This window comes from Sarcophilus harrisii, chromosome 1, assembly GCF_902635505.1.
Source record: "Sarcophilus harrisii chromosome 1, mSarHar1.11, whole genome shotgun sequence".
Lineage (NCBI taxonomy): Eukaryota > Metazoa > Chordata > Mammalia > Dasyuromorphia > Dasyuridae > Sarcophilus > Sarcophilus harrisii.
This window is the reverse complement of record NC_045426.1, coordinates 70,281,049-70,309,006: the sequence shown is the minus strand read 5'-3', so window position 1 is coordinate 70,309,006 and position 27,958 is coordinate 70,281,049. Positions and strand designations below refer to the sequence as shown.

The window sequence follows — 27,958 nt, the reverse complement described above, 5'->3', positions numbered from 1 at the left end:
CCTAATTTTAAAAAACAAGAAAGGAAAGCTATGTGGTTTGTTATAGTGGAATAATGCTTATTCAGCATGTTGTTGATTATAGCATTGTGTATATCAGGTTATTGTTGTTGCTTGTCCTTTCTCCAAGAGGACCATGACATCATAGAGGTGATGCCATGACATGCAAGTGAATTGGATTTAAGTGAGGGAGGGAGGGCTGGGCAAGGTCACCTGCCTCATTTTCCCTTTCAGAGCCATCTGGATCCATTGGCAAGATGTAGATAAAGACGGCAGGTTGTAACACTACCAGAGAGCAACTTCAAGAAACAGAGGAAGCCAAATATGTCCTGGAGAAGTTTCTTTGCAGTTAAAAACAATCTGCTGCTGTATTCTTTGGCACAAGTTCTTAATGAAAGCCTTTCTCCATTTAACTATTCCTATATATTCTTCTGAGACTTGGGAAGTTGCTTAAAGTTCAAAAGGATGTCTCAATAGACTATCTTGCCTAGAAAAGAGATCTTTTATAAAAAAAAAAGATTTATGTAAGTAAAATTTCACTTATTAAGGTATAGGTGACACAAATACTTACATTTCTTTCTTCTCTAAATGCAGCAATTCTGGACATTACCCTCCAGGCCAATTTCTATGATGTTTGTTTGTCAATTTATTTTTGTAATGGAATTTCTTTATGATTAGTGAATTAATTCATCAGCTCCATTTGAGTTGTAAGCTCATGAAATTTTGAACCTCAAATGGATCAAAAGAGTATTTATTTACTCAAACCTATCCTTTTTATAAAGAATGGAAGGCTTAAAGCAGTTAATTGACTTAGCCAATGTCACACCACTTTATAGAGGCACAGTTGTTAATATGGCTCATTTCCCATTTATCTTTTTAAAATCACATTATGTTATTTGCTAAATACTTCAAACTAGGACTCATTGCTACTAACAATGGAATCTTACAAGGTGGTAACAAATATTAAATGTAAAATGATAGATTGTAGAAGGAAGTCTAGCAAAGTTAATAGAGGATCTTTCTATCAGAAAGATCTGCCTGATTCTTGACCCTGACATTTAATAGCTATGGAATAACAGACTAGTCATTTAACCTTTCAATACCACAGGAAGCTCCCTAAAACTATTGGAAGAGGATACTATATGGGAATTTCTTCAAGTTGATGAAATAAAAGGTTGAATATTCCCTTTTAATTATTCCCCAATTGTAAAATGCATCAAATTTTATTTTAAGAAAGAAGAAACTCTTAAAAAATTTACAAGCACAATCACCATATATATGTGTGTGTACATACACACATAATAACAAATTGTTCAGAGTTATTTTTTATTGTTTTCCTTATCAGAATTCAAGTTCTTCAAGAGCAAGGATTGTTTTTTGCCTCTTTTTGTATCTTCAGAGAATGCCTAGGGCATAGTATGGACTTCATATTGGCTGACTAATCCAATGGGAGCTTAAATGATTTTCAAATGGTTTCTTTGTTGTTGAATCATTACTTAACTAAGAACAATTAGTAATCCTCATGACTTGACAGATCCTTGGCTATATAGTAAACTTTAATATTTGTAGTTACTGGACTAAGAATCTTTAGTTAGGAGGGGTCCAACCCTAATCAGGAATCACCTCTAAAGTTGTTCTCATTTCTAGTTTGGAAGTGTACAAGGTGACCTTAACCTCCCAAGGCACCCATTCTACTTTTGTAATCACAAATTTTTTGTTGTTTTTTGGAAGTTTTTCTTTACTTAGAACCACAATTGGTCTCTTTCCACCTTCCACATATTTTTCTTAGTTTGCTTTCTAAAGTCAAGCAAAATAAGTTTAATTAGTTAATGGTTCCTCAAATCCCTTTAAATAATAATATACTCCTCTTCAGTCCACTTTGCTGCAGACTACTATAGACTATGCAGCAAATGCTAATTAAGATGTGTTAAATGAAAATTCTTCATTCCTTTAGGCCTAGTTATAAGAAAAAAGGAACCAAACAACAACCCCAAATCTTTATTTAATACAGGTGTTGGAATAAAATGAACATAAATTGGCTCCTTTGGGAAATGATTCTAGAATAAAAAGTAGAATGCTAATTACACATAAATCTTAGTTTATGTTTACATGGGTTTCTTCCATTTTATGTGAATGTGATATATGGAGTATTTGACACAATTTTTATTGTTTTTTGGTGGCAAAGTCATCAATTGTTTCTCATTTGTTATAAAGTTCAAAGTAGACATTTTGACACATAAGAAAAGAATGCATTCCTCTTGTATTTCCTGAAGCTTAATTAGCTGAGTGCCTTTAGGTACTTTAAACTCTGTGGATGTTGACCTTTATTGTTGTGAAAATTAATCAATTATATAAAACATTTTCTTGGTGCTTGATGAATTATGGGTTATTAAAGCACATACCAATTAGATATTTAGAAAAAAAAACTAGACCAACTTTGCCTATGCACTCATTTCAGTAGTTCATATGATATTTTTGCAAGACATTTTACAGGTATTTACATTTAATATGCAGAATGCCATGTCCAGATTGCTGGTTTTGTCAGGCAGCAGTCAAGTATAATTCATCACTCAAAGTCAATGCTGTATGAGGACTGGTTGAAGGTACTACAGATGACAAGGTTGAAGAAGAAAAGACTTGGAAGGAAATGAGAGCCATTTTCAAGTGTTTGAAGGGCTGTCAGATGGAAGAGTGTTTGACCTTCAAGATCAGAACTAAGAGCAGTGAGTTGAAATTTTAAAGAACTATTCAACTTTATTTTTTTTTAAATAAGGAACAACTTTATAATTTCTGTTGTTCAATCATTTAGTCATGTCCGGGCTCTCTGTGGCCTTGTGGACCAGATTGTGAGCTTTTCTTGCAAAGATACTGCAAAAGTTTGCCATTTCCTTCTTCATGGATTAAGGCAAATAGAGCTTAAGGGATTTCCTCAGGATCATACTGCTTCATTGTGTCTGAAGAGGTTTGAATTCAAGTCTTCCTGATTCCAGGCCCAGTGCTCTATTCACTGATCCATCTTCTTAACAAGTAGAACTATACAAAAGTAAAATGGGTTCAAATCTTTCCTACCCCAGGGGGTTTGTCCTAGTTCTTTCTTACATCTTTATGCCTTTTGCTCTCATATTTCCTTCTATCTGCTCTGCATATATTTTAATTGTACTCAGTTGTTTTATGTTTTCTCTACCTTTAGAATGTGAGAATGGGACTTAGCTTTCGCTTTTTTATATCTTCAGGTCTTAACATAGTTCCTAGAATATTATGGGGGCTTAATATTTTTTTTATCTGATTACTGATACTTTTCCTCAAAGGAAGTCCTCAGACAAAAGCTAAATCACCACTTGCAAGGTAAGGTGTAGAAGGGAAAGTTGTTTATACATGAACCAGATTAAATGGTCTTTGAAATCACTTTTTTTTTGGTAGAAAATTAAGAGGTATACTTTTTAAACAATATTTTATTTTTCCTCAATTACATGTAAAGACAATTTTAAACATTCCTTTAAAATTTTTTTGTCTCAATTTTTTTCTTTCCCTCACTTCCCCCTTTCCTGAGACAGTAAGCAATTTCCAACATGTTATTCATGTTCAGTCATGCAAAATATATTACTAAATCATGTTGTAAAAGAAGACACAGATTCCCCCAATTAAAAAAAAAAAAACAATGCAACTGTAATGCTGGAGAAACTGAGGCAAGATAGAGATTAGAGTGTTTTTAATATTTTATTTGAGTTTCTGAGAGGGAAAGATTTTCTGGGGGGCGGGGAGGGGAGAGAGAGGAAGATCAGAATCCATTTCTATCCCCAGGGCTGAATTGGACTTTCATTTCAAAGAATTCTGCATTGAATATGAGATTCCAATGATTTTTATGTGGCTCTAGAGATCAGGGGAGACAACGGTAAAGCATGGAGTCTGAACACTGGTGAGGTTGGGAATTTCCAGGAAGGGACCATCAAATTTGGGTCCAATAGGATAAGGGTAGGATCATAAATTCTTGATAAATTAGGAGTACTTAGGAGCCAGCATGTCTGAACTCCCCTTTATCTGTGATTAAACGTTTATAGTTTATGACCCTAGAGTAGCCAGTCCTAAGTTATATCAATCCTATTAGTCAGGAAGGGAGTTGCAACCAGGGGGACTGAGGCAGAACAATTTAGGGAAACTAAGGCAGGACAATTTAGGGAATCTGAAGCAGAACAATTGAAATTGTGGCACAACATTCCATACCCTCTCTTCTGAATATTCAAATCATTGAATCACCTTCTCCTAGAAACCCAGAAGGTTTTAGCACCATAATTTTGGCCAACCCTATTTGGAGCAGATAAACCAAAATAAAATTAGAAAAATGCAAGGACCTATTCAAGGATTAGTCTCTCCCTGATAACCCCAGAGTTAACAGAAGTACAAAGGCTCTCCCTGTAGCAAACATGTCATGTCCTCTGCAGTTCTGGAGCACCATCTCAGCCAGGGAATCCAGCTTGAGATGGACAGTTCACTGTGAGTTAGGTAGTCTGCAATCATTGTGCACTTAACTCAGCCTCTGCTTATAGAAGGAGTAGCAGGGCTCAAGACAGTCATCTTGCCCATCCTAGGAGGGGCACCCCAGGGCAGTCAGAAGCTCCAAGGGAGAAGGGTGAATCTTGTAGTAGATCCACCTGTTCCCCCTCAGAACAGACAGGTGGTGCTACTAGTGTACAGAAAGTTATTACAGTATGCACACAGACCATCAAGGCAGGCAAACCCCAAACTAGAGGCCTGATACCAAACTGCAATGTCCTTTGAGAATACCAAAATATTAATAAAGGAGCTGGCATTACAGAACTAGAGAAGTTCCCATTCTTTCAGGAAGTTTGAGAAAAATCCACCAGTTTCCCTGGTTCCTTATCTTTTTTCCTCACCTTTTGTCTTTACCAAAGAAATCATCCAAGGAGAAGTAAATAAATTGTCAAGTAACCATCCCACATATAAGTCCTGAGAGTAAATTAAAGTTCCTATACATAACAGACTAGTACAGTAGGGGTTTTCTAAAGAAATTACATGTTTTTGGGGGGGGGGGGGAGCCAAGATGGCAGAGAAGACACACGCGACTTTCTAAGCTCTTCTCTTACCCTCTTTATCAATATTATATCGAGCCTCAAAAATAGTCTTGACTGCTACAATTCGTAAAGATAAGAAGTAGAAAAACTCACCGGCCGAAGAAAATCTGCATTCTTGCCAAAAAAGGTTGGTTCCGGGGCCAGGGGGGAGATCAGCGCAGACAGGGAGAGAAATTAGGTTCCGAGGAGAGTCTCAAAACCAAAGTGAAAGCACAGATCTCAGCACAAGCTGGCAGCCCCAACCCGCAGTACGGGGCTTTTCCTTGGGGCAGCTGTGATCCTGCACGGCAGGAGGACGCAGCCCGGGTTAGCCTCCAATCTGCACAGTGGGGGGCTCGGCTTGGGGCCATAGAGCTTTTCCAGGGCCGATTTGCATTGGGCAGAGACACTGGGGCAGAGTTTGGGGCAGTCTGCGGTCTGCGGTCAGCTGCTAATACTCACAGTCCCACAAGAGGCTCCGGCCTGGGGCAGTGACACTTTCACCCCTTAGTCTCTAGCCGAGGGCAATCGCTAACCCACTCAGCCCTACTGGGCACTTTGATAGCTCGGCCAGTGCTGAATCCACTTCCTGTTGGGGGAAGGGAAAACTCTCACTCAGAGCACTCCCATACCTCAGAGCCGGAAATCGGTTTACATTCCCTGCTCTGCAGAGGAAGCTGGTAACCCCCTTGCCTAGGAGACCTACCCTAAAGGCTTTAAAACATGAATAAAAAGATGAAAAGAACGATCGACAGCTTCTATGCAGAAAAAGAGCAGGTCAGCAAACCTGAAGAGACCTCAAACAACAAAAATGCATCAGACTGTCCTCCTTTACATGATGCTCTCAAGAAGAGACCATTAAAAGTCTCAAAAAGAGAGTTAGAAGATAAATGGGGAAAGGAAAGAGAAGCTCATAAGAGAGCAACAACTTCCTGAAATATGAATTGAAAAAGTTAAAAATTCCAGGAAGTGCAGGGAAACAAAATTTGTGAATTGGACAAAGTAAAAAAATCTCAGGAAAGTAAGAATTGTGAATTGGAAAAAATAAAGAATTCACTAGAAAGTAGGATTTGTGAATTGGAAAAGACAAAGAACTCGCAAAAAAGTAGGATCTGTGAATTGGAAAAGACAAAGAACACGCAAGAAAGTAGGATCTGTGAATTGGAAAAAGAAAATAATTCACTAAAAAAATTAGTGAAATGGAAAAATTCACAGACCAAAACAATACATTTAAAAACCAATTGACATAAACATACAAAAGAAGTAAAAAAGCTAATGAAGAAAATAATTCTTTAAAAATTAGAACTGAACAAATAGAAACTAATGATCATTGAGACAGCAAGAATCAGTAAAGCAAAACAAAAAATGCCAAACTGAAAAACCATGAATTATCTACTTGCAAAACGACAGACTTGGAAAATAGATCTAGGAGAGATAATCTGAGGATTATTGGACTTTCCGAAAACTATGATGAAAAAAGAGCCTAGATACTATTTTACAAGAAATCATCAAAGAGAACTGCCAGATGTAATACAATCAGAAGGTAAAATAGGCATTGAAAGAATTCATCGAACACCTTCTGAAAGAAACCCTAAAATAAAACCCCCAAGGAATATTGTGGCAAAATTTCAGAACTATCAGATTAAGGAAAAAATTTTACAAGCAGCAAAAAAAACAATTTAAATACCAAGGTGCCACAATAAGGATCACCCAAGATCTGGCTGCCTACATTAAAGGAAAGAAGGGCCTGGAATATGATATTCGAAAGGCACAAGAACTTGGGATGCAGCCAAGAATAAATTACCCAGCTTGCTGAGCATTTTCTCCAGGAAGAAGATGGATATAATGAAACAAATGAATTCCATTTGTTTCTGAAGAAAACCAGAACTAAACAAAAATTTGATCTCCAACCATAGAACCTCAAGAGATGCAGAAAAGGTAAAATAACTCTTGAGAATTGTATTTCTGTTGTGGATATACAAAAAGAATACATGTATAATTTGATTGTACTGATATAACATAAAAAAGGAAAGTAGATATGGAAAAGGGATGATGGCAGAATAAGGTGGGAAGGAGGGATAAAAAGAGGGAAACCACATCCCACAAAGAGGCAAAAGAAACTTATCATATCTGAGGGAATTTAGAGAGGGGAGGAACAGTGTGAATCTTACTCTCATCAGAGTTGGCTCAAAGAAAAATAATTGACATTTGTTTTAGAGAAAATTTTCTCACCCCATTAAAACGGGGAGAGGAAAAGGAAAAGAAAAGAGTAATAAGGGAAGGAAGTGAATGACTGAAAGGGGGAGGGAAGGATTATAAAGAGGATAAGTATCGTGACAAGAGGGGTACATAAGTTTAAAAGGGGAAAGAGGCTGGTGGAGGCAAGAATAAGTAAAGCACAATCTGGGGTTATTAGGATGGCAGGAAACAGATTTAGTAATTCTAACTGTAAATGTGAATGGGATGAACTCCCCCATAAAGAGGAGGCAGATAGCAGACTGAATCAAAAGTCAGAACCCTACAATATGTTGTTTACAAGAAACACATTTAAAGCAGGGAGATACATATAGAGTAAAGGTAAAAGGCTGGAGCAAAATCTATTATGCTTCAGGTGAAGTCAGAAAAGCAGGGGTAGCCATCCTTATCTCAGATCAAGCAAAAGTAAAAAATTGATCTAATTAAAAGAGATAAGGAAGGAAACTACATCCTGCTAAAGGGCAGCATAAACAACGAAGCAATATCAATATTAAACATATATGCACCAAGTGGTATGGCATCCAACTTCCTAAAGGAGAAGTTAAGAGAGTTGCAAGAAGAAATAGACAACAAAACTCTAATAGTAGGAGATCTCAACCTTGCACTCTCAGAATTAAACAAATCAAACCACAAAACAAATAAGAAAGAAATTAAAGAAGCAAATAGAATATTAGAAAAATTAGGTATGTTGGATCTTTGGAGAAAAGTGAATGGAGATAGAAAGGAATATACTTTCTTCTCAGCAGTTCATGGAACCTATTCAAAAATTGACCATATATTAGGACATAAAGACCTCAAAATTAAATGCAAGAAAGCAGAAATAGTAAATGCTTTTTCAGATCATGATGCAATAAAACTACATTCAACAAAAAGTTAGGGGGAAATAGACCAAAAGTAATTGAAACTAAACAATCTCATCTGAAAGAATGATTGGGTGAAGAGCAAATTATAGATACAATTAATAATTCACTCAAGATAATGACAATGATGAGACATCATACCAAAATTTGTGGATGCAGCCAAAGCGGTAATAAGAGGGAATTTTATATCCTTAGAGGCTTACTTGAATAAAACAGAGAAAGAAAAGATTAATGAATTAGCTTGCAACTAAAAAACTAAAAAGACCAAATTAAAACCCCCAATCAAATACTAAATTGGAAATTTAAAATTAAAAGGAGAAATTAAAAATATTGAAAGTAAAAACTATTGAACTAATTAATAAAACTAAGAGTTGGTTCTATGAAAAGCCAATAAAATAGATAAGTCTTTGGTAAATCTGATTAGAAAAAGGAGGGAGGAAATGAAATTAGTAGTCTTAAAATGAAAAGGAGAACTTTCCACCAATGAAGAGGAAATTAGAGAAATAATAAGGAGTTATTTGCTCAACTTTATGCCAATAAATTTGATAACCTAAGTGAAATGGATGACTACCTCCAAAAAATATAGACTTCCTAACCTAACAGAGGAGGAAGTAAATTGTTGAATAGTCCCATTTCAGAAAAAGAAATAGAACAGGCAATTAAACAACTCCCTACGAAAAAATCCCCAGGACCAGATGGATTTACATGTGAATTTTACCAAACATTTAAAGAACAATTGGCCCCAATGCTTATTCAGCCCCAATTGGCCCCAATAAATTGGCCCCAATAAATTATTTGATAAAATAGGGAATGAAGGAGTCCTACCAAATTCCTTCTATGACACAGACATGGTACTGATACCTAAACCAGGTAGGCTGGAAAACAGAGAAAGAAAATTATAGACCAATCTCCTATGAATATTGATGCAAAATCTTAAATAAGATATTAGCAAAAACTACAGAAAATCATCTCCAAGATAATACACTATGATCAAGTAGGATTTATACCAGGAATGCAGGGCTGGTTCAATATTAGAAAACTATCATATAATTGGCCATGTTAATAACCAAATTAACAAAACCATATGATCATCTCAATAGATGCAGAAAAAGCATTTGATAAAATCCAACATCCATTCCTATTAAAAACACTTGAGAGTATACGGATAAATGGACTTTTCCTTAAAATAATCAGCAGCATCTATTTAAAACCATCAGTAAGCATCATATGTAATGGAGACAAACTGCAACCATTCCCAATAAGATCCAGAGTGAAACAAGGTTGCCCACTATCACCGTTACTATTTAATATTGTATTAGAAACGCTAGCTATAGCAATAAGAGCTGAGAAAGAGATTAAAGGAATAAGAATAGGCAATGAGGAAACCAAATTATCACTCTTTGCCGATGACATGATGGTATACTTAGAGAACCCCAGAGATTCTGCTAAAAAGTTATTAGAAATAATCCACAACTTTAGCAAAGTTGCTGGTTATAAATAAACCCACATAAGTCATCAGATTCTTATATATCACTAACAAAATCCAACAGTCAGAGTTACAAAGAGAAATTCCATTTAAAGTAACTATTGATAATATAAAATATTTAGGAATCTATCTGCCAAGGGAAAATCAGAAACTTTATGAGCAAAATTACAGACCACTTTTCACACAAATTAAGTCTGATCTAACCAATTGGAAAAATATTAAATGCTATTGGATAGGGTGAGCAAATATAATAAAGATGACAATATTACCTAAACTAATCTATTTATTTAGCGCTATACCAATCAGACTCCCAAAACTATTTTAATGACCTAGAAAATAACAACAAAGTTCATATGGAAAACAAAAGGTCAAGAATTTCAGGAATAATGAAAAAAATCAAATGAAGGTGGCTTTAGCTGTACCAGATCTAAAATTATATTATAGAGAGCAGTTACCAAAACTATTTTGTATTGGATGAGGAATAGATTAGTTGATCAGTGGAATAGATTAGGTTCAAGGATAAAATAGTCAACAAATATAGCAACCTAGTCTTTGACAAACCCAAAGATCCCAGGTTTTGGGATAAGAACTTACTGTTTGATAAAATTGCTGGGAAAATTGAAACATATGGCAGAAACTAGGCATTGATCCATACTTAACGCTGTACACCAAGATAAGGTCAAATGGGTTCATGACCTAGGCATAAAGAATGAAATATTAATAAATTAGAGGAACATAGGATAGTTTACCTCTCAGACCTGTGGCAGGGAAGGTCTTTTATGACCAAGCAGAACTAGAGATCATTACTGATCACAAATAGAAAATTTCGATTATACCAAACTGAAAAGTTTTGTACAAACAAAACTAATGCAGACTGGATTAGAAGGGAAGCAATAAACTGGGAAAATATTTTACAGTCAAAGTTGTCTGATAAAGGCCCATTTCCAAAATATATAGAGAATTAACTCTAATTTATAAAAATCGCCATTCTCCAATTGAAAATGGTCAAAGGATATGAACAGACAATTCTCAGATGAAGAAATGGAAACTATTTCTAGTCATATGAAAAGATGCTCCAAGTCATTATTAATCAGAGAAATGCAAATTAAGACAACTCTATGATACCACTACACACCTGTCAGATTGGCTAAGATTACAGGAAAAAATAATGATGATTGTTGGAGGGGATGCGGGAAAACTGGGACATTGATGCATTGTTGGTGGAGTTGTGAACGAATCCAACCATTTGGTGAGTAGTTTGAACTATGCTCAAAAAGTTATCAAACTGTGCATACCTTTGATCCAAAGTAGTGTTACTACTGGATTATATCCCAAAGAGATTATAAAGAAGGAAAGGGACCTGTATGTGCACGAATGTTTGTGGCAGCCCTTTTGTAGTGGCTAAAACTGAAACTGAATGGATGTCCATCAGTTGGAGAATGGCTGAATAAATTGTGGTATATGAAAATTATGGAATATTACTGTTCTGTAAGAAATGACCAACAGGATAATTTCAGAAAGGCCTGAGAGACTTAACGAACTGATGCTGAGGAAATGAGCAGGACCAGGAGATCATTATATACTTCAACAACAATACTATATGATGACCAGTTCTGATGGACCAGGCCATCCTCAGCAACGAGATCAACCAAATCATTTCCAATGGAGCAGTAATGAACTGAACCAGCTATGCCCAGAAAAAGAACTCTGGGAGATGACTAAACCATTATATTGAATTCCCAATCCCTATATTTATGCACACCTGCATTTTTGATTTCCTTCACAAGCTAATTGTACAATATTTCAGAGTCTGATTCTTTTTGTACAGCAAAATAACGTTTTGGTCATGTATACTTATTGTGTATCTAATTTATATTTTAATATATTTAACATCTACTGGTCATCCTGCCATCTAGGGGAGGGGGTGGGGGTGGTAAGAGGTGAAAAATTGGAACAAGAGGTTTGGCAATTGTTAATGCTGTAAAGTTACCCATGTATATATCCTGTAAATAAAAGGCTATTAAATAAAAAAAATCTAGACTTGAAATCAAGAAAAAAAAAAAAAAAAGAAATTACATGTTTTGAAGGGAACATCTTGAACAGAAACAGCTATCCAATTTTAACATTTTCCATCCCAAATCTTAAACACACAGTAATAGGTGACCCAGCCAGAGTTTAATAGTCATTCATCAACCACTTTTCAGTTTCCCCATATCAAAGTCCAAAGTACATTAGGAGCTGCTTCCTGCTGAGGGTGGGTGAAGAGCTTGACCCTCAGTCCAGGGAGGGAGATGGGTGCGGTGTGCTGAAAGCATTCAATGAGTTGATCCAGGTCCCAGTTGTATATAGTTGTAACTTGACCAAAATCTAACAACAAATCCAAAAAATAGAGGTTAGAATAGTATGAGATAGAAAGATTGGTTTGCAAGGACTGCTACAAGATGTGAAGAGCCCAGTATAAACTGGATAGCAGTTTGCCATTTAAGAAACAAATTTGCCTCAAACGGCTATAATCCCAATAAACAAAACAGCAGTTAGGTCTCACAGACCACTTGGTAATTGTTCTGTCATTATTTAGAAACCTTTAAAAACCTGAATATCTTGAATACAGAGAGGCTTGGTGAGATTTACATGAACTGATGCTGAGTGAAATGAACCGAACCAGGAGATAATTATATACCACAAACGACGATACTGTATGAGGATGTATTCTGATGGAAATGGATTTCTTCGACAAAGAGAAGATCTAACTTAGTTTTAAGTGATCAAGGATGGACAGAAGCAGCTACACCCAAAGAAAGAACACTAGGAAATGAATGTAAACTGCTTGCATTTTTGTTTTTCCTCCCGGGTTATTTATACCTTCTGAATCCAATTCTCCCTGAGCAATAAGAGAACTGTTCAGTTCTGCATGCATATATTGTATCTAAGATATACTGTAACCTCTTTAACATGTATAGGACTGCTTGCCATCTTAGGGAAGGGGTGGAGGGAGGGAGGGAAAAAATCGGAGCAGAAGTGAGTGCAAGGGATATTGTTGTACAAAATCACCCTGGCATGGGTTCTGGCAATAAAAAGTTATTAAAAAAAAAGCCCTGAATATCTGCAGACACAAATATCCAGTATTTGACCCAGCTAAATACTCATTTGCCCAAGTATTTAGGATATAATGATTACATATAATCATATTGGAAAGTAAAGTATTACATAATTGAATTGTGTTAATAGTTCAGCACATACAGCATACAGGATAAAATAACCTTAACTCAGTTTTATTCCAGGTAAATCTTCCAATAACGTTCAGAAGGTGGAGCTTTTAAAACTCCCAAATAGTATTAGCTAAAGGCCCAAGAAATTTTACTTCTAATAACAGATCCCCTTAACCAAAGTTTCAGATAAATCCTAAACAGATATTTACTATGATCTTATATTGATAACAGTAAGAAATTTGTCCCAGAAAGTTCACACAATTATCTTTCATATCTAAGAAGATGTTTCATAAGTGAACATTATACATATCATTTTGTTGTAAAATACCCAATACATAGAAAAACCCCAAATTTTACATTATCCATAAAAGGAATATCTTCAAAAGGCCTAAGGAAAAAAAAAAAACCTATCATTTTCAGAGGCCCTTTAAATAATGCTTTCCGACCCTCACTCAGCTTTCCTAAATTGAAGCAAATCAAATACAGCTTTACAAAAGTTTTTCTCTTCAGTAGTATAGATTTCAATATTCAAACAAATTCTTAAGATCTTATACTCAGAATAAATCTAGTATATGCAAGGAAACAGTAAAATTATTTTCCACAATTTCAGAATCATAGTACTGCTTTAAAATAAACTAAGTTCCCAAAATTCCTAATCACATGTTGCACTCAAATTGAATTACCAGTTGTCCTGCTTGAGTTCCTTCCCCTTCTCCCACCCCCCCACCCCAAAGCAATTAGCGTCAACTTCTTTGTCTCTCTTATCTTTCCCTAGCCCAGGCAAAGCTTGAATTTGAATCAGGTAAGGTTTTATTGTTCTTTTCCCTTTACTCCAATTAGTAGGCTTTTCTGCCAGAATTTAAGGTAGCTAAACTTTTTCCTGTTCCTTTACTTTCAAATTAGTGCAAATATCTTAAGAAGTTAGAAACCACAAGCAGTTTTTTATGCTAAACACACTTGCAACATTGAAATGACCAATTCCCAAATTTCTTAATCATTGTTCTTACTACTTAACAGAGCTCTTCAATCAACAAACAGACAAACCACAAACATAGACTGCCAAGACATTCAACACATACAAACTCTTCCCTCAGAAATTCAAACGGAGGCCTTTTTAAAATAGGTTTCCAAACTCCAGTTTGGAGAATGCCTTCACAGAGAATGCCCACTTATAAAAAATACCCAGAACCATGATTGTGCTTGGAGGCACCCAGAACCAGACTCAGAACCATATGGTGCCAGAACACCGAGCCAGATTTATTGTTGGAAGAATATTTAGATCAGCTATATCTTAAAAGACACTCAAAACTAATGGTACCATGCCTGCTTCCAGCTCTTACCTCCAGATTATTAAGCCTATCAGAGTCTTATTTTTCTGGGACCCAAAGGCTAGCACAGAACAGACAGAAAATTACTTACCTTGTGGGGATTTTAAAACAGACTCTCCTTTGACCAAATGAAGGTGTCCACAATGAGTCTCATCAGGATTGAAAACTGATCTCTTTCCAGAAACTCTGGAGCAATCCAGAGGGCCAGTCTTTCCAAACAAAAAGCCCAGACCTCAGCCATCCCAAGACCCAAGGCAGAGATCCAAAGGTTTCTAATCTCTAATCCTGCTCTCATATCTTGCTGGGACCTCCAAAATATAGCTGGAGAAACTGAGGCAAGACAGAGATTAGAGAGTTTTTAGTATTTCATTTGAGTTTCTGAGTGAGAGAGATTTTGTGGGAGCCAGATCAGATTCCATTTCTTCCCCCCAGGGCTGAATTGGACTTTCATCTCAAAGAATTCAGTATCAAATGTGAGATTCCAATGATTTTTATATGGCTCTAGAGATCAGGGGAGAAAAAGGCAAGGGGTGGAGTCCGAACATTGGTGAGCGTGGGAATTTCCAGGAAGGCACCATCAATTTGATTCTGATAAGTTGGGGGTAAGACCATAAATTCTTGATAATTTAGGAGGACCTAGGAGCCAGGATGTCTTAACTCCCCCTTATCTGAGATTAAACATTTACAGTTTATGACCCTAGAGTAGCCAGTCCTAAGTTATATCAGTCCTAATAGTCAGGAAGGGGTGTTTGCACCAGGGATATTGAGGCAGAACAATTCAGGGAAACCAAGGCAAAACAATTTAGGGAAACTGAGGCAGAACAATTTAGGGAAGGACAACAAAAAGAAACTGGCACAACAAAATAAAATACAGAAAGTGAAAAAATAATTAAGATTATGTACAGATTGCATAAGTTCTTTATCTGGATGTGGTTAACATGTTTCATCATGAGTCCTTTGGAATTAATTGTCTTAGATGAATGTATCACTGATAATAGTGAAGTAATTCACAGCTGATCATCGTGCAATATAGCTGTGATCATATACTGTTCTCCTGGTTCTGCTTATTTCATTTTGCATCTGTTTATATAAGTCTTTCCAGATTTCTCTGAAATCCACATGTTCACTATTTCTTATTGTATAACACTATTCCATTATAGTCATATGCCACAATTTGTTCATCCATTTTCCAAGTGATGGATATCCCCTCAATTTCTAATTTTTCCCACTATAAGATAAACTGCTATAAATATTTTTGTATAATTAGGTCCTCCTTCCTCAATCCTCATATTATTTTTGATCTCTTTGCAATACAAAATTAGTAGTGGTATCGATGGATCAAAAAGTATATATCAAAATTGAATAGCTCTTTGGCCATAGTTCCAAATTCTTCTCCAGAATGGTTGAACTACTTCACAACTCTACCTAGAGTGCTTTAGTGTTTCAATTTTCTCACCTTCTTTTTGTCATACTCATGAACTTAGGTGATAATAAAAGCAAATCTAAAAGATAAGAATTGGCGATAAAGCAAGAACTGTTGCACTGGGACTAGTCAAAGTCAACAAGAAAGATTCAAGCAGAACAACTAACTTGTGGGGGCCTGATTTAACAAAAATTCGGAAAATTACAAATTCTATACTGATTCTCTTTACCTTCCATGAGGGGGCCAGTCTCTTAATCATATCTTGAGATTTACTTCTTAATATATCTATATACCTAAAATAAACAAAAATAGGGGAAAAAAGTTAAATTATAGTTAAATGGAAGAATGTCTAACAGATTGTCCTTGAAGACTCAAACAAAAGGATTGTTGGAGTTTTTGTTATGTCCCAGGAAAATGAGAAACATCATGTCACAAGATTTTTGGTCACCATGTATTGTGGTGTGTGAAGATCGTGTATTTTAAGATCAGCACGAGACAGGAATTCAGGTTAGGGGAAAATCGTCAGTCTTTATTCTCAGTGAAGAAGGATCAGAGGTGGAAGAGAATCGGCGATAGCAATGTGTGCAGCTGAGTCAAGAAGCTAGCTCGACCAGCAGCCACACAACCAGCAGCTCGGAGTCTCGAACCCAGCCCAATCTCTCCCAGCTTGTCTTCTTCCCTCTCTCTCTGCCTCCACCCACCAAAATCGCCATTTCCTATACAATACATCAGGACTTGCAGTGGGCAGGGACCATTCTTTATCCAATCATGTATATTAATAGAGTATAGCCCAATTACTATCTAGCCTCATGTACTTGGGACCTCAGTGCATCAGCTCAAACCTCAGCCCATTACAGTGGTGCTCATGGCAAAATTTTTTATTTTCAAAAAAGGTAGAAAAATTCCATAAAGAACTTGAAATATTAAATCAACAAATATGTTTGGTCATTTAAAATTAAGGTAAGCACAGGAAAAGATATTTAAAAAATTTAAAAATATGGTTTAGGTTTGAAAGAAAATGGGACAACCAAGGCTTATTATATGGAATCTACAAAGTCATACATCATGAATACTTTCTTTGAGAAGAATCAGTAAATGTCAGACACAGTAAGTACTAAGTTCTGAGTGCTGTGGATAAATTCAGTTACCTTGGCAGTATACTTTCAGAGATATCCACGTTGATGAGATTGACACACATATTGCTGGAGGTAGCTAAGTGTTTGGGAAGCTCCAAAGAAAAGTGTGGGAGAGGAGAGATATTAGACTGATTATCAAACTGCAGGTCTATGAAGCTGTTGTTCTGACCTCATTGTTGTATGCCTGTGAAACTTGACAGTATAGCAGCACCAGGCCAGGAAACTGAATTGCTTCCATTTGAATTGAATTGTCTCAGGAAGATTCTGAAGATCACTTGGTAGGAGAAGATACCAAACCCTAAAGTCCTTTCTTAAACTAAATTGCCAAGCCTTGCAACTCTACTGAAGAGAGCACAACTTTGTTGGGCTGGCCACATTGTTCAAGTGCCAAACATACACTTGCCAAAAAGACTATTTTATGGAAAAGTCACACAGGACAAGCACTCAAAAGGAGTCAGAAGAAGTGATGCAAGGACACCTTCACGTTCTCTTAAAAACTTTAAAATAGATTGTATGACATAAGAGACGCTGGCATAGGATCACCCAGCATGGTGTGCCCTCATCAGAGAAGGTGCTATGCTTTATGAGCAAAGCATAATTTAATTGTCTCAGAAAAATGAGAGATTCCTATAATTAGAGACTCCACCTCAAATGTTCATAGGGAATATTTGGGTCTGACCTGTGGCAAAGACCATTATATTGGTCTGATCAACCACAATCAAACACATAGTAACTAGACTGTAACATAGTGATGTTATTTTGTTCCTCTTTCAAAATGAAGGACAAGAACCAACCAATCAAAAAAGCAAACCAAAACACATATCCAAAACAAAAACAGCACAAAAATGAAATCAGTTGAATTTAAATAGACAGGAAATAGCTGATCACAAAAATGAAAGTTCTCAATGACTTCTCTGTATATAGTAAAACTACTGCATATGATAAAAAACAGCTATCAGAGAAAAACACAAAGAAATAAAAAGAACACTCCTAACTAAACTATTTAAACAAACTAGTGATAATACAAAGGAGGGAAAGGAATAAATTAACAGACATAAAAACAGACTATCATCATGTCCTAAGGATGGCCTAAGACTTCAAAGTAACTGCCAAGGGAAAAACGAAAAACACTTACAAACAACATCAACCAGCAAACAACTGACCTCTTTGTTTAGGGGAGAGATATGTTAGCCAAGGGCAATATTAGTTTAGACTATCTGTTTGTAAAATCGTTACTGTGGAGAATGGTGGAGAACTATTTAGAGTATTGCCTCATAAAACACTAAGAAGCCATAAGGGGAAAAAATTCAAGTTACAGAAAACCTAGTGAGAGCAACAATTAAACAGCACCACCACCAGGTCAATTAAAAATGAAAGGGAAAGACCAATGAATAGGCAAGAAATGCAAAAGACATAAAGATTTTTGCATCAGAACAATTTTTCAATCAATATGTAGCCATTGCAGTATAACTGTCCTATAAGGAGTCTGTGACAACCAACTTTAATAAAACCACTTGTTAAAATTTCAATGTGAACATTTATACTTTAGGAATGATTAAACACTACAAATTAGTGCTTGATATATTATATTGGTGATTGTCTATTCTTAAGAAAATGATTGAGAAAATGCTAATAATTCAGATTAAACCTAAAGGTCTGTCTTGTGTATGTTTTTTTTTTTTTTAAGAGAACCAATTGTTAATTTTTTTTTAACCTATATATCTATTACTATCAGGCCCACATATGCTTCATGAGGAAGAAGAAATGACATTTAAAAGAGCAGAGATGGGAGAAGCAGCTGAATTTGTTTAAATATCCACAGAGGTGGAAGTGACATGATTTTGAGGGTTTGAATCTTATAGTATCTAAAATAGGGAAAGATACCAAAAGCTTAAAAACATACACACAAACAAGCCAACAAAGATCTTAGACCTTATTATTAACTGTATTACGAAGTGACTTGGAAGATATTAATAATTACTAAGCTATTTGTCTATTTTCCCATCATCACAGTAATTTCCTAGAATAATTTCTACATACATAGAAGACAGTCTTGATTAAGTTATGAGAATAGAACAAATGTGTATTTAAAACACTGTTCTCTAGCTTCATGACATCTTTACAGTTATATTGTTGTTTGCCTTTCATTCTTGAAGAGGACTATGACATCAGGAAGGTGATGCCATAGCATGGATGTGAATTAATTGGTTGGAAGGTTGAAAGAATAAAAGATCATATTTTCTTTTATGTTTATTGATGATAAAAATAGAGATATACTAAATATAGATATAATATGTATATATCTATATATATTTATAAATATAGAGCTATATGTGGAGATATAATTAGGGGTGGGGACTCAAACTCATGTGGGAGAACTAAGTGCTCTGGATAGGCTATACCAATTAAAGTACCCAGCCAATCAGGAATCAAAAGAGGGACTTGCATTTTGGGATGGAGTACAAAAAGATATGGGCGCTTTAAGGGATGTTACCTGTTTCAGGGACACTTGTTCTTACAAGATAGTGAATAAAAATCTTTACCTGACTTCATCAGTGAATTTTTAGAGTTCTTGGTAAAATGCTTGTATTTTACAAAAACTTTCCTATAAGAGCGTCTTTTGCATATTTAAATATCAAATGGAATTTACTGGGAGCAAACTTTATTGAATTTCTAATCAGTCATAAGAAAGACCTTTTTTTTTGGGGGGGGGTGCTAAGCTTAGTTTTTTCTATGTTGTTGAAGAACTAAAAGTATTGGCAGTATAAAATATCACCACTCTGGCAAGGAATTAAAAAGGAATTAAAAGTGTATAATGCTCATAGGTAATGAGAACAGTGGACTGGAAATCAGGAAGGCCTCTATTGTGGTTCTGTCACTAAATAGCTGTATGACTTTGGGTGAGTTCTTAAAATTTCCCTGTATCTCCATTTCTTTATATAATAATGCAGATTTGTTTTGTCTTGAGGGGACGATGTTATACTAATAGAAAATAGAACTCTAAAATGGTGTAATTGAAACCATTACTTCAAGATAAGTGATTCTTTCTTAGACCTTCATATGGTAATAAGATCTGAAATGGTATTTCTTGTGTCATTGAATGTGAACTCTGGAGGACACAGGTCACTTGAAAAGAAACTCATTTCCCCCCACTACTAAGAGTGTATTTCTCTGGATGATACAGAGAAAAGATAAACTCTTCTGAATCACTGATGCAAAACACATAATGCAGTAAAAAAAAAAAAATAATAACCGAAACCAAAAACAAACCAGTTCACTTTACAGGCTTATGTGTCACATACAGGTCAGCTTCCTGAGAAAACTTAAAGCTTTGACCTTTCAATTTTACAATACATGAGCTATTCTGAACTCAGACTGAGCAAGTAGCTCAGTTTTCAAATGGTTTCAAGTGAATGAATAACCTTGCACCGTCAGTTCAAGTCTATCGATTTCAGCTCCACTTCAGGCTTCAAATATATTTGCTTTTTTTTTGTTTTTGTTTTTCTTCAAGGCACTCAGGAGACTTCTCAACTTGCTCTCCTCTAATGGTCTGGTTTTTGCATTAACAGTGATGAATTCTCTGGCCTTTTCAGCTGTCAGAGTTAACAGAAATGGGCTCCTGAAGCCATATCCACTGGAGTTTTGATTGCAGCTGAGCTGGAGGTACGGTTGTGGTCTGGTATAGTTCTGTTTGGGAATTAAGTGAGCAGATTACTTTGACATTACAATAAGCCATGCTGATCAGAAAATAAAAACTGTGCTAGAAGTTTATGGTTAAGTGCCTAGATATGGAGACCATGGCATGTGGGAGGTGTTGCCATGACTTGCAAGTAAATTGGATTTACATAAGGGAAGTCTGTGCAAAGTCACCTGCCTTATTTTCCCCTTCAGAGACATATGGGTCCAGTGGTCATATATAATGGAGATGGCCCTGGATGCAGTGGGAGGCCTTGGTCTTTTTAAGCTAAGGTCTTCAACAGCTTTCAGTTTGACTGATGTTCATATCCTGTTAGTGAACAAGGTTTGGTAACAATTGAAGCAAAGAATGGCTTCTTTAATGAAGTCAAAGAAAACTAACCCAAACAAACCCAAATAAATAAATATGAAAGGGGAAGACCCTCAGGGTTTCTGTTTATTTAGCCAAAATGTAGCTTTAGGTAAAGTGCTGGATTTTGAATCAGAAAGACCCTAGTTCTGATCTTGCCTCAGACTCACTTTAAATATATAATTTAACTTCTGGGATTTATCCTCTTTTGGTATCAATTTCCTCATCTGTAAAATAGAGATACTAATAGCACCTACCTTACATAAAAGAATATATGTAAATATATTAAAATGCCATGTAAATGTTGGCTATTATTACAACAATTAATTATGGTACAGTACAAATAATACAAAGTTGCTTTTAGATCTTCTATTAGAAATGTATGGCAATATTGAGAAGTAAATGGGCTGAAATTAGCTATTTGTGACTTAGTGTACCTTTTTTCAAAGAGATCAACTTTGCATGAATTATATATATATGTATAAAATTATAAATTTTAATATATGAATAAATGTTTCTTATAAACAGATTAATTGCCAAACTATCTGAAGTTTAAATTGTATCAAAGCAGGAATAAATGAAAAAAAAATCTTATTCTAGGAGCTTTGTGCTTAAAATAGCATTTTAAAATTTAGGATGTACAAAATGGCAATTATTTAAACTGTATGGCATTGCTATATAATTATTTGTCTAATTCTTAATGCATCAGTAATTTTTTGCGCAGTCAATAATGCACAAACACCTAACCACATATACTAATTGTAGTAATAGTAATTGTAATGAAAATAATAATGCAGCATTTTCATAATTCTTCATTTTTTACAATTTTCTTATAATGATTTATAAATACTATATATTATATGTAATACAATATATAAATATATATAATAAATAAATATAAAAATTTATTATAAATATAACAAATTATATAGGTTAAGGATGATTATACTTTTATACAAATAAGAAAACTGAGATTTCGAGACACTAATTTACTTGTCTTTGTTGATAGGTTCCAGAACTCAAATCTCCTGATTCCCAGTTCAGTAGTCTATGTCCTATTCACATATAGATGTTTCACTCACTGTTCATATTCATGTGATACTTTGCATATGCAAATCAGACCTATTGTTCAGTGATACAGGTAATTCCCAATGAAGAATTTTTTTTCTACTGATACCAATCTGCACTGGTTTTATAAGTAACAGTTTTAGAGAGTTGCCTATGTGACTGAGAGGTTACATATAACTTGCCCAGGGCAGCAGAGCCAACTTGTATTAGATGCAGGCTTTGAATCCAAGTCTTCTTGATTGAATCTGTCATTCTAAAGTCACTCCATCATATCATGTCTTTTTGTGTGCATTAGTGTCACTCACTATCATTGTTTTCAATGTAATATATAAGATAGGACTGAACTACATAAAAGATCTTAAAATTTGACTGTTGACATATCTTTGATCAGTACATACAGACATTTATCTTGTGTCTACAGTCAAAGGAAAGTAAAAAGTTAAAAATAATTATCCAAAAAGTTTAGAAACCAAATATTGCTTGGGACAGGAAAAGAAGGAATTGGGCAAGTTAAGTGGATTAACTCTTTATGTCAATCATATTTATATGGATTTAAGGCATTAAACAGAAATATAAGGATGTAATGAAAAAAAGAGGAAGATAATAACAAATAAGTGTGTGAAACCAAAGGAAGTGCTCATATTCATATTATCTGAGTCTTGGTGCTATTTGATGATAATTAAAGGGTTTTAATGTTGAAAACAGAACTGATCATCTTTTCTACTTATTCCACTTATTCAAATCTGCTTCTCATCCAAATTGCCCCATTTCTTTTGAAGGGTCTACTATTCTCTCAGTCACCTTCATTGATATAACAAACTTCCAGGAAAAGACTCAATCAATGTAGACTTGAAAATCTTCTCTAACTTATAGTCTTAATAGAGTTACCTGTGACACCATACAGGCATACAATCAGTATGTGGCAAAGACAGAAACTGAGTCCAGATATTTATCATTTGAAGACTTTTTCCTTATTTACTATGTCACACTCTCTCTACCCTTATACCAAGTAGGAATTAACTACATCTTGTTGAACTGAAATGATGTCAGTGTCTCTTACTCAGGTCCTTGTGTATTCATTCTTGGGCTACTTTGACAGACTTCTAATTGCTCTTTCTGCTTCTAATCTTCATGTCTGGCTACTCCAATGTATACTATTGCTTGCTGTTAGCTATATCTTCCTAATATACAATTCCCTGTTACCCCTATACCAGACTCTTCAAATCCCATTCTTCTAGATAATATGGACACAAACTAGGAGATAATGATGGTCTCTCCCTCCGACTAGATGTTACATGAAGCACTCACTCATATTATCTTAATCATTCTCAGCTAACTTGTTTCCAGTCACCGAAACTCCATCTGTCTGGATTCATTACTCAATGACTAGCATGCTACCAATTTATCTAAGGTGTGGACATAAAAAGGCCCTGATGATTATGAACTCTTGATAGTTATTTTCCAAACTCCATTACTCTTTTCCTTACTGCTTATTCCTTTACTCTCATTCCCCTCAATTATTGCTTCTCACCTTCCATGTCCCCTCCCACACTCTATATAGATTCCTTCCATTGTGCTCTCCAAGAGGCTTGTTCCATAGTTAACACATTTACTCACATCTTCAACATGTTCTTTTTATCTTTTTGCACTCACTAAAACCTGGGTTGTTAGCAATCTAGTCATTTCCACGTGGTAAAGTGGGAACACAAGGAGACAACTGAATTCAAATCCTTGCCTTGACACTGGGTATTTGTGTGCTCCTCAGTGAGTTACTGAACAGATCTGAGCTTTAGATCTTTAAATCTCTAAAATGAGGAAAATAATGCAAACACAATCAACCTCATAAGATTAGTGTGAGGTATGTTGTAAACCTTAAACTTATTTTTAAAAAGCACATTTCATTTCTCTAAGATGCTGCCTTGAACAGGTGAAGGAAATTTCCTTATCTAGGAAAATTAATAATAATAAATTAATAAATCATAAATAAATCCCTAGTAAAATTGTAGGTACAATTCTTATATTTCACTGATGGCTTATTACAAATTGATGTTATTAGTAAAAATTATTTTTAAAATCATTTATATATGTTTATATGCCTTATTGTTTCAGTCCTAATTGACTAAGATTAAATAGCAGTCATTTCTCCTTTGGCCAAAAACCTTGAGGTCTTTTCTTCCCAGATTTGTTTATTTATTTAGTTTTGTTTGTTTTTGGACTAGGTGAATGATGAGATTCTTTGCCTCAGTGGCTACCTAGCCTCAATCACAGAATCACTTAATCAGTGAAACAGAGACCTGTTGAATATCTTAAAAAGGCCAAGGTCTCCCATTGCTTCCAGGGCCATCTCAAATTGTCCTGATCTATATCTTGCCACTGAACCAAGATGGCTCTGGAGAGGAAAGGGAGACAGGTGACCTTGCACAGGCCTCCTTCACTTAAATCCAATGACTTACATGTCATGTTGTCACCTCCCTGATGTCATGGTCTTCTTCAAGAACAAAAGACAACAACAACAACAACAATTTCAATAGCCTGCTAATTTGTTTATCTTAATTAAATTTCTTCCTTTTCCAGTTATTCTTTCACCCAATTCCACAATTTAATAATTTCCATTGACCTGCTCCTCTACCTCACTGTAACTACACACAGAGATGGACATGTAACCTTGATCTTGCCCTTAGCCACCTGTATTCCACTCACATGTTTATGAAATCTAAATTTTCTTTATCTTATAATGTTTTATTATTTTAGTTTTTAAATGATTAATTCTGTTCTTTGTCCTCACTGGGATCTTAGATCCATTTATAATCTCTACTCAAAATCTTATACTATTCTAAAAAATTGATCCCATACTGAGAGGATTCTCTTGGTCCCTCTTCTCTCTTCTTCCTTATCTTATAACATATATGTCTTTTCCTATTATCTCCTCTATATACCTGCCTCTCTTGAATAGGTAAACCTATTCTTCCCCAAGACAAACCCTTCTTCATGTATTCTGATTCCAGCCCATGCTATCTTCTGTAGCATATTGCCCTCTCTTTCATCTTCACTGCCTCATTACACTTCAATATCTGCATGTTTATTGCTTTCCTTCTGCCTTCAGACTCCTACTTTTCCCCAATTCTTTTTTCAGTTTATTATTTTATTTTCCCATCAAATGCACAAAGGCAGAAATAGTAAATGTACCTTTTTCAGATCATGATGCAATAAAAATCAAATGTAATAAAGGACCAGGGAAAAATAGACCAAAACTTAATTGGAGACTAATAATTTAATCCTAAAGAAATTAGTGGTTAAAACAACAAATTAGTCACAATTGATAATTTCATCCAAGAGAATGACAGTAATGAGACAACATATCAAAATTTATGGGATGCAGACAAAGAAATTCTTAGGGAAAATATTATATCTCTAGATGCTTGCATAAAATAGAGAAAGAGAAGATCAATGAATTCCATCCTTTTCTGTGGTCTGGAACCCAAGACTAAGAACTCCACCTTCTTATAAGTGCCTGCAGGCAGCAGCATTCCTGCCCACTGCTTCTGCACTCACTTAGCATGTAATGGTTTCTTCTCACCTAGGGTTACACCTCTGTAGCACAACCAATGCTGGCATTCTTTATTAGCAAAGGTCCTTCAATATTCCTGGACTCAGACATCTGCCTCCTGACACTTTCTGGGAAATGGCTGGGCCAAAGGCTACCTCCAAACCAGCTAACCTTAGTGCTCAACACTTGCTGTGTCAGTGAAATTATATACACTCTAATATAAAAGAGAACAGAGTTGATGTTTTAAGAATAGAACAAATTAAATTCCATTTTAGTATTTTATACAAATTACTCATCTGAATAAAATCATTGTCAGTTTTTGTGATGAAAATCTAACTAGCAAAGAGAAGATTATACTTGAACAGCTTCATTTTCTTCTCACCAGTTTGTTCACAATAGTAAAACTGAACCATTTAGTTCATTCCACAGGTCTCTTTATATCTGAAAAGAATTTCTTCCTCAAGGAAGATATAATTTTTAGCTTTGCTTTGGCTCTATCTAATCTACTTTCCTAAACTGAATTTCTTGAGATTTTGTGCATAGCTTTGTTAGTTCAGTGAAATATCATGTGCATAGAAAATGAGATTAGTGTATCAGCCAACACCGTATATTTTCTCTGCTGAGCATAGCGCACGCTATATTTTCTCTCCAAGTACAACTTCAAAGAATGATCATATTTCAATGAGAAACCAATTGTCAAAGAGAATGCAAGTTTGTTTCCAAAAATAACTCGGCTCCTTAGGTCTCAAAAGGAAATGATTGTTGCTTGCCTTATTCTCACTTGGAAAGATGTCTTAAGTTGGCTTATCCTATAGAGCCACATGCTGACTTATAGTCATGCAGCTGCTAGGATCATCTTTTTCACAAACCGTTTTCACTTTATCATTGCCCTACTGGAAACCTATAGTGTCTCTTTATATCCTCTCACAACTAGATGAAATACCTGTCTTGGGTTAGAGGCTGTTCATTAAGTGGCTATCCCATTGCTATCCACCTGCATCTCATTATTCCCAACATAGTTCCTTTTGGCTCAGTCATTCAATCCTTCATATAATTTCACAGTTAATATCTTCTTCATTTCTTCCTTTGAACAATTACTCATTCTGTTCTCCAACTTCAAGTGTCTCCTCTTTCCCCTCCACTGATCTGTGTCCCTCGCCTCCTTTATGAATTGCCTTAAATCTCAAACATTTCAAGAGAATTTCTGTCAAGAAAACGTCAATTCCAGTCATGATTTCCTCCTGCTCTTTATCACCTTGGGTCACTGTAGTTTCTTTCCCTTGCTATTTTAGAAGAATCTCATCCCAAAAGGAATTTGGAAGAGTTCAAGAATCTATCATTCAGATGTATTTCATAAAACAAAATATGTCTTTTTAGCTTCATGACTGATCTTTCCTGGCTGGTAAGAGATGCTTTGATTTAGATCACCATATTACCTCCTCCAATAATATCCTCCCACAAAGTTTTTTCTCAGATCAAGGCCCTAAGAACAGCTGGGACCTGGTAGCTCAGTGACATAGTCATTCCTAGATTGCAAGCCTGAGTTTTGGCCATTGAGATATTCTACATTGTGTATACTCCTTGGTCCCAAGATCTTCTCACTCAATTTTTAAAGTTTATTTTGTCACAAACAAAACAGCACTAAAAATAGAACTTAGAATTAAAGTCTAATTCAATGCCCATCCCTTCACTATATCCATTGAAATTTCCAACTACTTTGTGATTGATACCAGCTCTGAGACTACTTTTCTGTTCTGTCCCTGGTAGTTCAATGGAATAGTAAGCACCTAGCTCACCCTGAAACTAAAGATATATCACTGCTCCTCCTTTTCTACTATTTAGCTCTGGCACCATCAGCCACTTTCAGCTTCTCTTGTGATGCTAAATCCATTATTATTGTCCCACTATTTTGTATTATGATGTGTATCTCTCTAAAACACAGACATGTGTGTCTGTGTATACACACACACACACACATACATATATGGATATAATACAAAATAGAGGAATAATAAGAATGGATTATTTATAGATTGAATATATCTATCAACACAAAATAATGGAATATACATATATACACATATGTATGTATAGGTAGATAAGAATGTGTATATACACAGACACACATATATGCATTGGACAGGAAATTGTGATTTAATTGGTATAGAATATTTTCAGTGAGGAATTAAATCAGACTTTGAGGGAAATTTTCTTTTTATTATATTGTATTACTTCTCATAATTGATATTAATAAAATATTAATACATTTCCCATATATTGGTCTTGTACATTTGCACTTTAATATATATTATCTCAATTGATTCTCACATCAGGATTATAAAGTAGGAATAACATGTATGATTATCCTCACTATACTGATAAGGAAACTGAGGCTCAAAGAAGTTGTCTTTTCCCAACCTATATGATTACTTAGTGGTAAAGCTTGTACAACAATATTGTTATTCTGCTTGTAATCCAATGCCTTTTTTAGCATATCGGTCCACTCCCATTACTTCAGCACTTATGAATACAGT

At 35.2% G+C, this 27,958-nt stretch overlaps 1 long non-coding RNA gene across 1 annotated transcript in view; it reads left to right on the top strand.

The window, feature by feature from the left end:
• The window catches only part of LOC116422037, a 64,822-nt gene that overhangs the window by 2,103 nt on the left and 34,761 nt on the right, over positions 1-27,958 (top strand). The window contains exons 2-3 of the long non-coding RNA XR_004232636.1: positions 232-521; positions 2,512-2,720. This is a non-coding gene — a long non-coding RNA (uncharacterized LOC116422037). The remainder of the gene's footprint in view (positions 1-231; positions 522-2,511; positions 2,721-27,958) is intronic.